The sequence below is a fragment of the Elephantulus edwardii genome, unplaced genomic scaffold (assembly GCF_000299155.1).
Source record: "Elephantulus edwardii isolate Elephantulus edwardi_28Jun2011 unplaced genomic scaffold, EleEdw1.0 scaffold00397, whole genome shotgun sequence".
NCBI lineage: Eukaryota > Metazoa > Chordata > Mammalia > Macroscelidea > Macroscelididae > Elephantulus > Elephantulus edwardii.
The window spans coordinates 901,587-911,132 of NW_006400147.1; the positions used below are offsets into that span (position 1 = coordinate 901,587).

A 9,546-nucleotide genomic window follows, 5' to 3' on the forward strand; every position below is an offset into this window, starting at 1 on the left:
TTTCAGTTTTGTTAATGTTTGTTTTATGTATTTTGCTGGTCTTTTATTTGGTGCATACATATTTATTATTGTTATGTCCTCTTGTTCTATTGATCATTTCAGCATTATGTAGTGACCTTCCTTATCTTCCGTGATGGTTTTTAACTGGTCAACCCAGATTAGTCTTCTTACATGCAGACCCTACATATAGAGAGAGTCCTTTCAAAGTGGTGTGATCACATTTCAAATATCACAAAACTTCTTTGATGCTACTACTGGCCAGCTGAATTTTCCAGTAATTATGAGAATTTGTTTTCCTCACAACTTAAATTTTAATAAAAGTCAGTCTAAAATTAATATGAGAAAAACAGCTTTCTTTTTCTGGTACTCAAAATTAATGGTCCCAAGTGATAATTAAAAGGGGAAAAAATCCACTAAAGCATTCTCAAAAGCATATTATGAGACGAATGATGGCTATTCCCCACATCCTGTCAAAATGAACTCACATCCTGTAATGTTTTCTAGAAATGTCTTAACAGAGGTGTACTTAATGTTATTATAAAAACGGAAACAAAGAGAATATCTTACAAACTTAATCTCCACTTCTTTCTCAGTACAATGAAATATTAACCAGACGGCTTGAATATCATGCTTCATCGTCCTCTTTCTGTCTTTAAGAACATTATTTGAATCAAAGCACACAGCAGAAATAAAAGGAAATAGGAAAAATAATCTGATAGCAAGTGAGAAAGAGCATAGAATTAAAGATCATGCTCAAATATATGACCAACCCACAGAATTACAGGATAATCAAAGCATCCAGTCTATGGTCCCACTCATAAGAAGAAACATCATCTTTCCTCTCCACCTCCCTCAGATGTAATGAAGAACTTCTCATTTTAAGTTATTAACTGGCAACATAATTTTAAAAATATAATTACTTTATAAAAAGTAGGTTTTATGCTGTGTACAAAAGCTGAAAGAACATACAGTTTAAAATGATAAAATTCAGAAATGACCTAGGATTTCATCAAATAGGTAAAGGAACATTTAGAAAAATGAAGACTTGTATCTGAGGCCAAGTCTAATGACTTTCCAATACTGCCCTTTTCTCTTGTCTGGGGAAATGATATTTCTCTGCCTCAGATGGCCCACCCATGCCTTGAGCCCATTTCAGTGCATGCGCCCACGTGTGTACACGTACACACACACACACACACACACACACACACACACACAGACGGAAATCACTGTTTTCTTCAAGATCCAGTTCAGATGCTTTCTTTAGAAAGATTCATTGCTTCTTTGATGCCACACTCCACACACACACAGACGGAAATCACTGTTTTCTTCAAGATCCAGTTCAGATGCTTTCTTTAGAAAGATTCATTGCTTCTTTGATGCCACACTCCTAGAATGAGCAGAGCTAAGGTTTCCTTACCTCATCCCCCCCGTTTTTAAAAAATGGTTTGCATACAACCATTTGCTTAGATTGTGTTCGATTCCTATACACTGTTTTATGCAATCTTCCATTTACATTGTGTTTCATCCAATAATTCATATATACTATATTTCATACAAGCAATCATTCTTGATCTCTGCCTATTATCACCCCATTTCTTTAACTCTCCATTGAATGTTTTCTGGTCCTTACGGAATTTTTTTCTGTTCATCCACTCCCCCTCTATTCTCTCACTGAACTCTACTATCCCGGTATCCTCCTCATTCCCCTTTTCCACCCTTTCCCCTTCTCCCTTTCCCCTTTTAGGGGACACTCACACACATCTAACTAGTTATTCCTCCATTTTTTTTATCTTGATGATTTTAATTCTAAGTCATTCTAATTCTCCTTCTTCTTTCTTCCTTTTCCCCTTTCCTTTCCTGTTTATTGCATTTAACATGATACATTTATATTCCATTTTTACAATTAGGGGCTTAATCAACAGCCAGAAAAACAACAAAAGTAAGAATAAAGTTTACATTATTATTATTTTTTTTTGCACATAGCTATTTTTTATGGTCATGGTTCCTTGGTAACTGGAGAGCATGGAAAGCTATTCTTTATGGCCACAGTTCGTTGGTAATTGGAGAGCTTGGTAGACAATGGTTATTCCTCCATTTTTACAATAATGGTTTTAAACAGTATTTATCCCTATGAGATTGAGTTAGTTCACTCAGCACAATGTTATCCAGACTTTCCCATGTTATATAGTATTTTAGGATATAGTTGTTCTTTAGTTCTGCATAAGATTCCATTGTGTGAATGTACCACAATTTTTCAATCCATTCATTTGTTGATGGGCATTTGAGCTGTTTCCACTCTCTTGCTATTGTGGATAATGCTCCCATAAACATAAATGTACAAATCTCTGTGTCTCTATTTTAATTTTCTCGAGGTATATGTCTAGTAGTGGAATAGCTGGTTCAGCTTCTTGAGGAAATACCACACTGCATTTCAGGGTGGTTGTATAATTCCACCAGCAGTACATGAGAATTCCAATCTCTCCACATCCTCTCCAACATTTATTGGCTACTGTTCTGTTAAATGGTGCTGCAGTTCCTGGGATGAGATGGTATCTCATTGTGGTCTTGATTTGCATCTCTCTGATTGCCAATGATTTTGACTGTTTCTTTATATGGCTGTTGGCCATCTGAATGTCTTCCTTTGTGAATAGTCTTTTCATGGGTTTTTGGACCCATTTTGTTACTAGATTATCCATCTTTTTCATGTGGAGTCCCCGTAGTAGTCTGTAAACTTTTGTTACAAGGCTCTTGTTCGAGATGCTGTTGTTAAATGTGTTTTCCCAGTCGATAAGATATCTATCCAACCGATTGGAAAAAGTTGTTGATGCACACAAGGACTTAATTTTTAGATTTGTCAACTTTATCCTCTCCTGGTTGTGCACTTCTGGCTACATTAGCAAGCCTATTTATGTTGTAGGCTAGGGCTTTTAGGTGTGGTCCCATTTTGTCTCTTATGTTCCTTAAGGTTTCAGGCTTACCTCTAGGTCTCTGACCCACCTTGACTTGATTTTTGTGTGTGGTGTGAGATACAAATCCTGTTTCAGTTTTCTACAGGTAAATGTTTAGTTTTACCAGTACCATTTGTTGAAGAGGTTGTCAAGTCCCCATTTAATAGGTTTTGGTTGCTTGTCAAATACCAACTGACCATAGGTAAAAGGATTAATTTCTGGTTTCTCAGTTCTATTCCATTGGTTTATGTGTCTGCCATTGTACCAAAACCATGCTGTTTTGGTTCCTATGGCTGTGTAGTAGATTTTGAGACCATGGAGTGCTATCTATACCTACCACTACATTTTTATTTTCCATAAGAATTTTGCTTATTTATTATCTCTTTCCATTCCAAATAAACTGTCCAGTTGCCTTTTCTAGTTCTTTAAAAAATGGGTTTGGTATCTGTATTGAGATTGCATTGATGATGATCATGTAGATTGCTTTTGGTAGAACTGTAATTTTCATTATGTTGAATCTTCCTATCCATGAACAGAGACTATTGTTGCATTTAGTTAGATTTCTTGTTGTTTCTTGTAATAGTCTTCTGTAGTTTTCCTTATAAAGGTCTTTTGTATCTCTAGTTAGGTTTATTCTATAGTATCTCAATTTGCAATTGGCTCTTGTAAACGTGGTTGCTGTGATGCTAAACACTGTGACATTGATGTGTCAAATGTGATATTAGTTACCCATAGTGGACAGTGTTTGGTGGAGCTCCCCAATTAAAACAAGCTTGGAAGCAAGAGTAGCATCCACTTCTAAAATAGCTTGCCTCTGAAAGTCTAGGAACTTGGAGAAATGATAAAATTTATACATGTGTTTAGGTCTTTCATTCATAGGGTTGCTATGAGTCATCTATGACTCGACAGCACTTAACAACAACATTGTAAATGGTATTGTTTTCATTGTCTCCTTTCCCACGTTTTCTTTGTTCCTGCAAAAAATCCCACTGATTTTTGTATATCGATCTTCTATCCTGCCACTCTACTAAGTTAATCTAGTAGGTCTAACAATTTTGTTGTTGTTGTTGAACTTTGGGTTTCTCTGTGTACACTATCATATAGTCTGCCTATAGTAACAGTTTTACTATAGTGACTTGTTTGCCAATTTGGATGCCTCTTATATCCTTTTCTTGTCTTAATGCCCTAGCAAGTAATTAAAATACAATATTGAATAGGAGTTGTGATAGTGGACATCCTTGTCTGGCCCTTGTTCACAGTGGAAATGTCTTTTAGTCTTTTTCCCTTGACATTAATAATGTTGACTCTTGATTTAGCATATATACTTTTCGCTATGTTGAGAAAAATTCTCTTCTTTTCCTATTTTGTTGAGTGTTTTAATTAGGAAGTGGTGTTGGGTTTTATCTAAGGCCTTTTCTATATCAATTGTTAAGGCGCTGTGGTTTTTCTTCTTTGCTTTGTTAATGTGATGAATTATGTTGATTGTTTTTTCTTATACAGAAGCTTGCTCCTATAAAGATTGTTGTTTTGTGCCGTCAACTAAGAACTGGCCTATAGCTGACCCTCTAGTGGTTTTTCAGAGACAGGAAATAGCATGAGAGTTGAAAGCCTGTCTCTTGTGGAGCAGCTGGTGGATTTGAAACATGTACCTTTGCCTTGGCAATGCAATTTCTTACCATTAAACCACCAGAGCTCCTAGATATGCAGGTAGTTTGTCAGTTATAACAATTCTTTCAGAAAACTAATTTCTAGACTTGCTGATTTTCATTATTTTTGTTTCATTTATTCCTCCTTTAATTTTTATTATTTCCTTTTTTCTGGAGATAGGAGGTTGCTTAGTGGCTCTTGTAATTTTGTTGCTGTTGCTTTAATATGTCAATTTTAGTTCTTTTTTTTTTGTTAATTTTAATGAAAGTTTACAGAGACCTAGAGTTTTCAGTCATTCATTTTTAAAAATTTTTAATTATTTTTTATTTTCTTATATTACAATTATTTAAATTCATTTAAATGAACATTTACAAAGATTTTGGATTTTCATTCATTGTTGCACTTTTTTCTTTACCCCCCTCCCCCCCAGTTCACGCGTCTCTTTGAAAAGCAAAAGATAAACTTTTTTGTTGGTACACAATTCCCCCCAACCCTGCCCCTGCCCCCCCAAATGCACTCTACTATGCAACCTTAATTCTGGATTCCTGTGATAATCACAATATGCTATCATATATCACTTTTGAACTGTTCTCACCCTCATCTGTTTCAGTTCAGTATACATTATCTATCCAATTTTTCTCAGTCTTACCCCAGCCCTGACGTCAGTCACTTTCTACAACAGTGGTACCATGCAGTATTTGTCCTTTTGTGTCAGTCATTCATTTTTGCACTTTTCTCCCTGCTCATCCCTCCCCTCCACTTCACTCTTCTCTTTGGAAAGTAAAAGAAAAATTCTTTCATTGTTATGCAATCCCTCCTCCCAAGTCTACTCCACTGTTGAGCCTTCATTCTGAACTCCTGTAATGACAATGATACCCAATCATATAGCCCTTTTAAACAGTTCTCACCCTCATCTGTTTCAACACAATATACATCATTCCTTCCCTCTTTCTCTATCTTCTCTCAATCCCAATGTCAGTCACATTTTACGAGAGTGGCCCAATGCAATATTTGTCCTCTTATGACTGAGATATTTCACTCAACATAATGTCCTTGAGGGTCATTCGTTTTGTATAATATTTCATGAATTCCTTAGTTTTCAATGCTGCATAGTATTCCATTGTGTGAATATACCAGAGCTTCTCTATCCATTTGCTTGTTGATGGGCACTTGGGTTGTTTTCAGCTCTTTGCTACTGCAAACAAAGCCGCAATAAACATGGGTGTGCATATGTCTGCTTGGATGGTTGTTATGGTTTCTTTAGTGTACATTCCCAGTAGTGGAATTGCTGGGCCAAATAGTAATTCTATTCGCAGCTTTTTGAGAAAGCATCATATGGCCTTCCATAGTGGTTGCAAGTTCTTTCTTCTTATATGATGTATGCATCTATTGCTATAAAGTACCCTCTGAGCACTACTTTTGCCATGCCCCAAATGTTTTGGTGCATTATGTTTTCATTCTCATTTGATTCAAGAAATTTTTATTTCCTTTTTATCAGTTGTCCTATTGTTCTGTAGATTTAAAACTATTTCTCTATACTTGACTCTCCCTTCCTTGTTCTTTATGTGTTGATTTCTGCCATAGCATTGTAATCTGAGAAGATGCTTGATCATGTTTCAGTGTTTTAAATTTATTGAGGCCTACTCTGTGGCCTAATATATGGTGTACTCTGGAGAACAATCCATATTACCAGAAAAGAATGTGTATCATGGTCTTTGGGGTAGAATGTTCTATGTATACATGTGAGGTCAAGATGTTGATCTAAGTTCTGTGTCTTTGCTGGTTTCTTTCTAGTTGTTATGTCCTTCAAGGAAAATATTGTACTAATGTTTCCTACTATTATTGTTAGCAAGCTCTAGTGGTCTAGTGCTAATGATCAGTACAACCAATCCAAAGGAATAGGCCTTGAATCCACCAACTGCTCCAAGGAAGAAATCTGGGCAATCTCCTTCCATGTGATTTAATGCCTCCAAAAACTCGTTGAGAGGTCAACTATGAGTTGGTTCTAATGTGATAGCAATGAACAAAAGCAACTATTATTGTGTAGGGGGCACTGATGGCTTAGCAGTAAGGAGTTGCATTGCCAACAGACACATAGTTTGGATCCACCAACTGCTCCTAGAGAAAGTGACAAGTAATTTCTTCCCTTGTGATTTACAGCCCCTAAAATCCCACTGCAGGGTCAGTTATGAGTCGGTTCCAACTCAACAACACATAACTACCACAACAAAAACTGTTACTGTGAATTTGTCTTTTCAATTCTGTTGAAGTTTGATTTATGTATTTTGAAGCTCTGTCTTTGGGTATGTAGACATTAATTAAAGTTATATCCTCTGGTTCAAATGATTCTTTAATTATATAATGTCCTTCTTTGTCTCTTATGCTAGTTTTAATCTTAACATATATTTTATGATAAATTAATATTGCCACTCCATGTCTCTCGTGATTGCTACTTGTTTGATATAATTTTCTCCACTTTTAAACTTCTAGTCTATTTCTATCTTGTTTCTAAAGTGTGTCTCTTATAGGCAGCATATTGATGGATTTATCCATTTATCCATTCTACAACTCTTTCCCTTGATTGGTGAATTTAATGCACTGACAGTATAATTTTTTACTCTACTCTGGCTGGAGTAATGTGTGGTGAGTTGGGCTACTAACACGAAGACTGTGCATCTCTGTGGGAGAAAGGTGGGCAGCCTCATCCCATTGACATCTACAGCCTTGGAACCTCAGCGCAGGATCAGAACCCACAGGCTGGCAACACATGAGTGAGTGAATAATGATCAATAGTTTCGATTTTGTTACTGTCGTTTCTCTGAATGGTTTGTTTTGTTTTATTCTTCATTAAATATCCTTCTTTTATCTTTGTATTTTTTGAAATATAATTTTTATTTTATACTGTTTTACTTACAAACTTCATATACATTGTTTTTCACGCTGGATCGTTCTCATTATGTTGCTGATTTTCTTTGTTCCATCTATGATGTTGAGTTCTTTCTGTTAATGGAATTTCTTATCATTTCCTTAGTTGCTATTGTTTTAGTCTTTATTATTTTCAAATGCAGTAAAAATACTAAGTATACTTGCTTACTTAGCTCATATATACCAGTTTCCTGTGACTCCAACAGATCACAGTTTGGAAATTAATACTCAGCTTAGCCTACACACAGACAGCATTTTTACTGCATTTGAGTGCATCTCAAATTACGCTTTATCTCTCAGGTCTTGGCATAGTTGTAACTCAAGTACATAACATCTTACTTCAACATTAAAACAATAATGCCTTGTGACTGGAATGATGTTAATTATTCTTTCTTTCACTTTGTTTAGCAATGCAGAGAAATTCTGGTGTGGTGAATTTTTCATTCAAGTGGCCCCTTTTCAGAAACAGTATTGGTATTCAAGAGGTAATTGTGGTGTCAGAGGTTGGTGCAACGAGGCTTTCAGAAATACTTCTCTCTAAGGCCTTTGTGTATTGTCATTATCCTATCATTCTTTTCCTGATTTTATTGAAATAGTTGTGAAATGATTTCTAATAATTCTTTCTTGTTCCAAGTCCATTTGAAAGAGCTAAACACTAAAATCTATGGCCTTTTAGTACATTTAATACATGTGACTGTTATTTGAGATAGGTTGTACTGTTGATTTTGCCATCGAGCCAAGCATGAAGCCATTCTATAAATATCACCATTCTTTACATTTAATAGAGTTTCCAGCCGCATGTTGTTTAGAAAGTGGATGTCATTCCTACTTCCAAACCTGTCTTAAACTGGGTGTGCTCTACTAAACACTGTCCACCTTGGGTAGCCATTATGGCATTTAACATTCCAATGGCACAGCAACCCTAGGTTATTTCAGTACAGCGTATTGACAGAAGAGTGCTGTACCAGTAAGAAGAATGTTTCTCCAAAATACAATAATAACCAACTTTTAAATACAAAGGCCCTCCCCAAGGTCTTGTTGACTCTAAACATGAGGCTTAAATATACTATGTTTTTGTTGTTATGTGCCATCGCCTCACCTGCATTAGAGATATAGAAATAAAATTACTATTTGGCACAGGTTGAATATTCACAATGTCTTTAGTTTAATTCGTATATATATATATATACACATATATATATATAAAAGAAGGAGTTTGTTCATTCTGTAAGAGCAGCTTGAACTTCCTGTATCTTTTCATTAAAAGAAACAGTAACAGAACCAATAATACCTCTAAGGAAAGAATTTCACTTAACAACTTAGCGTTTTGGTCAAATGAAGTAGAGGAGGATGTTCTCATTTCATTAATCTGGATTATCCCAGCAGTTTGGGATAAATCAAAGGCTGGGAAAGTGAAGAATAGATTTCAGATTTCATACCTAATCTAGGATTGTCAGTATACATTCTGCTCTTCAGAACACACCAAACCAATTTCCAACCACCAGCATCTGAGTGTAAGTGTTTGACAGCTTTCCTTACCTCTGAAACACACTTCACCTACTTACCTGGCAGCCTAGAAGTGCTATTAACCCAGTCCCTGTGAGCAGCCTTAAATCCAATAATTGCCATGATTTGGCCTATAGATACCCTCATTCTCTCACCTTTTGGCTTGGAAAGCAAAGGCTACTTTTGACACTGCCTTGCCCAGTAGGATGAATTTCTAGTTACCCACAGTCCTAACTAACTTGATAGCTCACCTTTCATTGGCTGTCTTCTGGTGCAAATCATTAAAGTGTTGGGCTGGTAACTGAAAGTTTGGAAGTTTGAGACCACGCAGAAGAGCCCCTGAAGAGAGGCGTGGTCATTTGCTTACAAAAGCTTAGCCACCGAAAACCTGTTCTATTCTGGCACTCACGGGGTCACTCTGAGTTGTTGTTGTTGTTGTTATGTGCCGTCGAGTCGTTTGCGACTCATAGTGACCCCATGCGCAACAGCCCTAAACCCTGCTCTATCCTGCGCCAAC

At 36.2% G+C, this 9,546-nt stretch overlaps 1 protein-coding gene across 1 annotated transcript in view; it reads left to right on the forward strand.

The window, feature by feature from the left end:
• Positions 1 to 940: 940 nt before the first annotated feature.
• Positions 941 to 9,546, forward strand: part of GPR83 (G protein-coupled receptor 83) — a 27,305-nt gene continuing 18,699 nt past the window's right edge. Inside the window, exon 1 of the mRNA XM_006902360.1 lies at positions 941 to 946. The gene's annotated coding sequence lies outside the window, so the exon portion shown is untranslated. The remainder of the gene's footprint in view (positions 947 to 9,546) is intronic.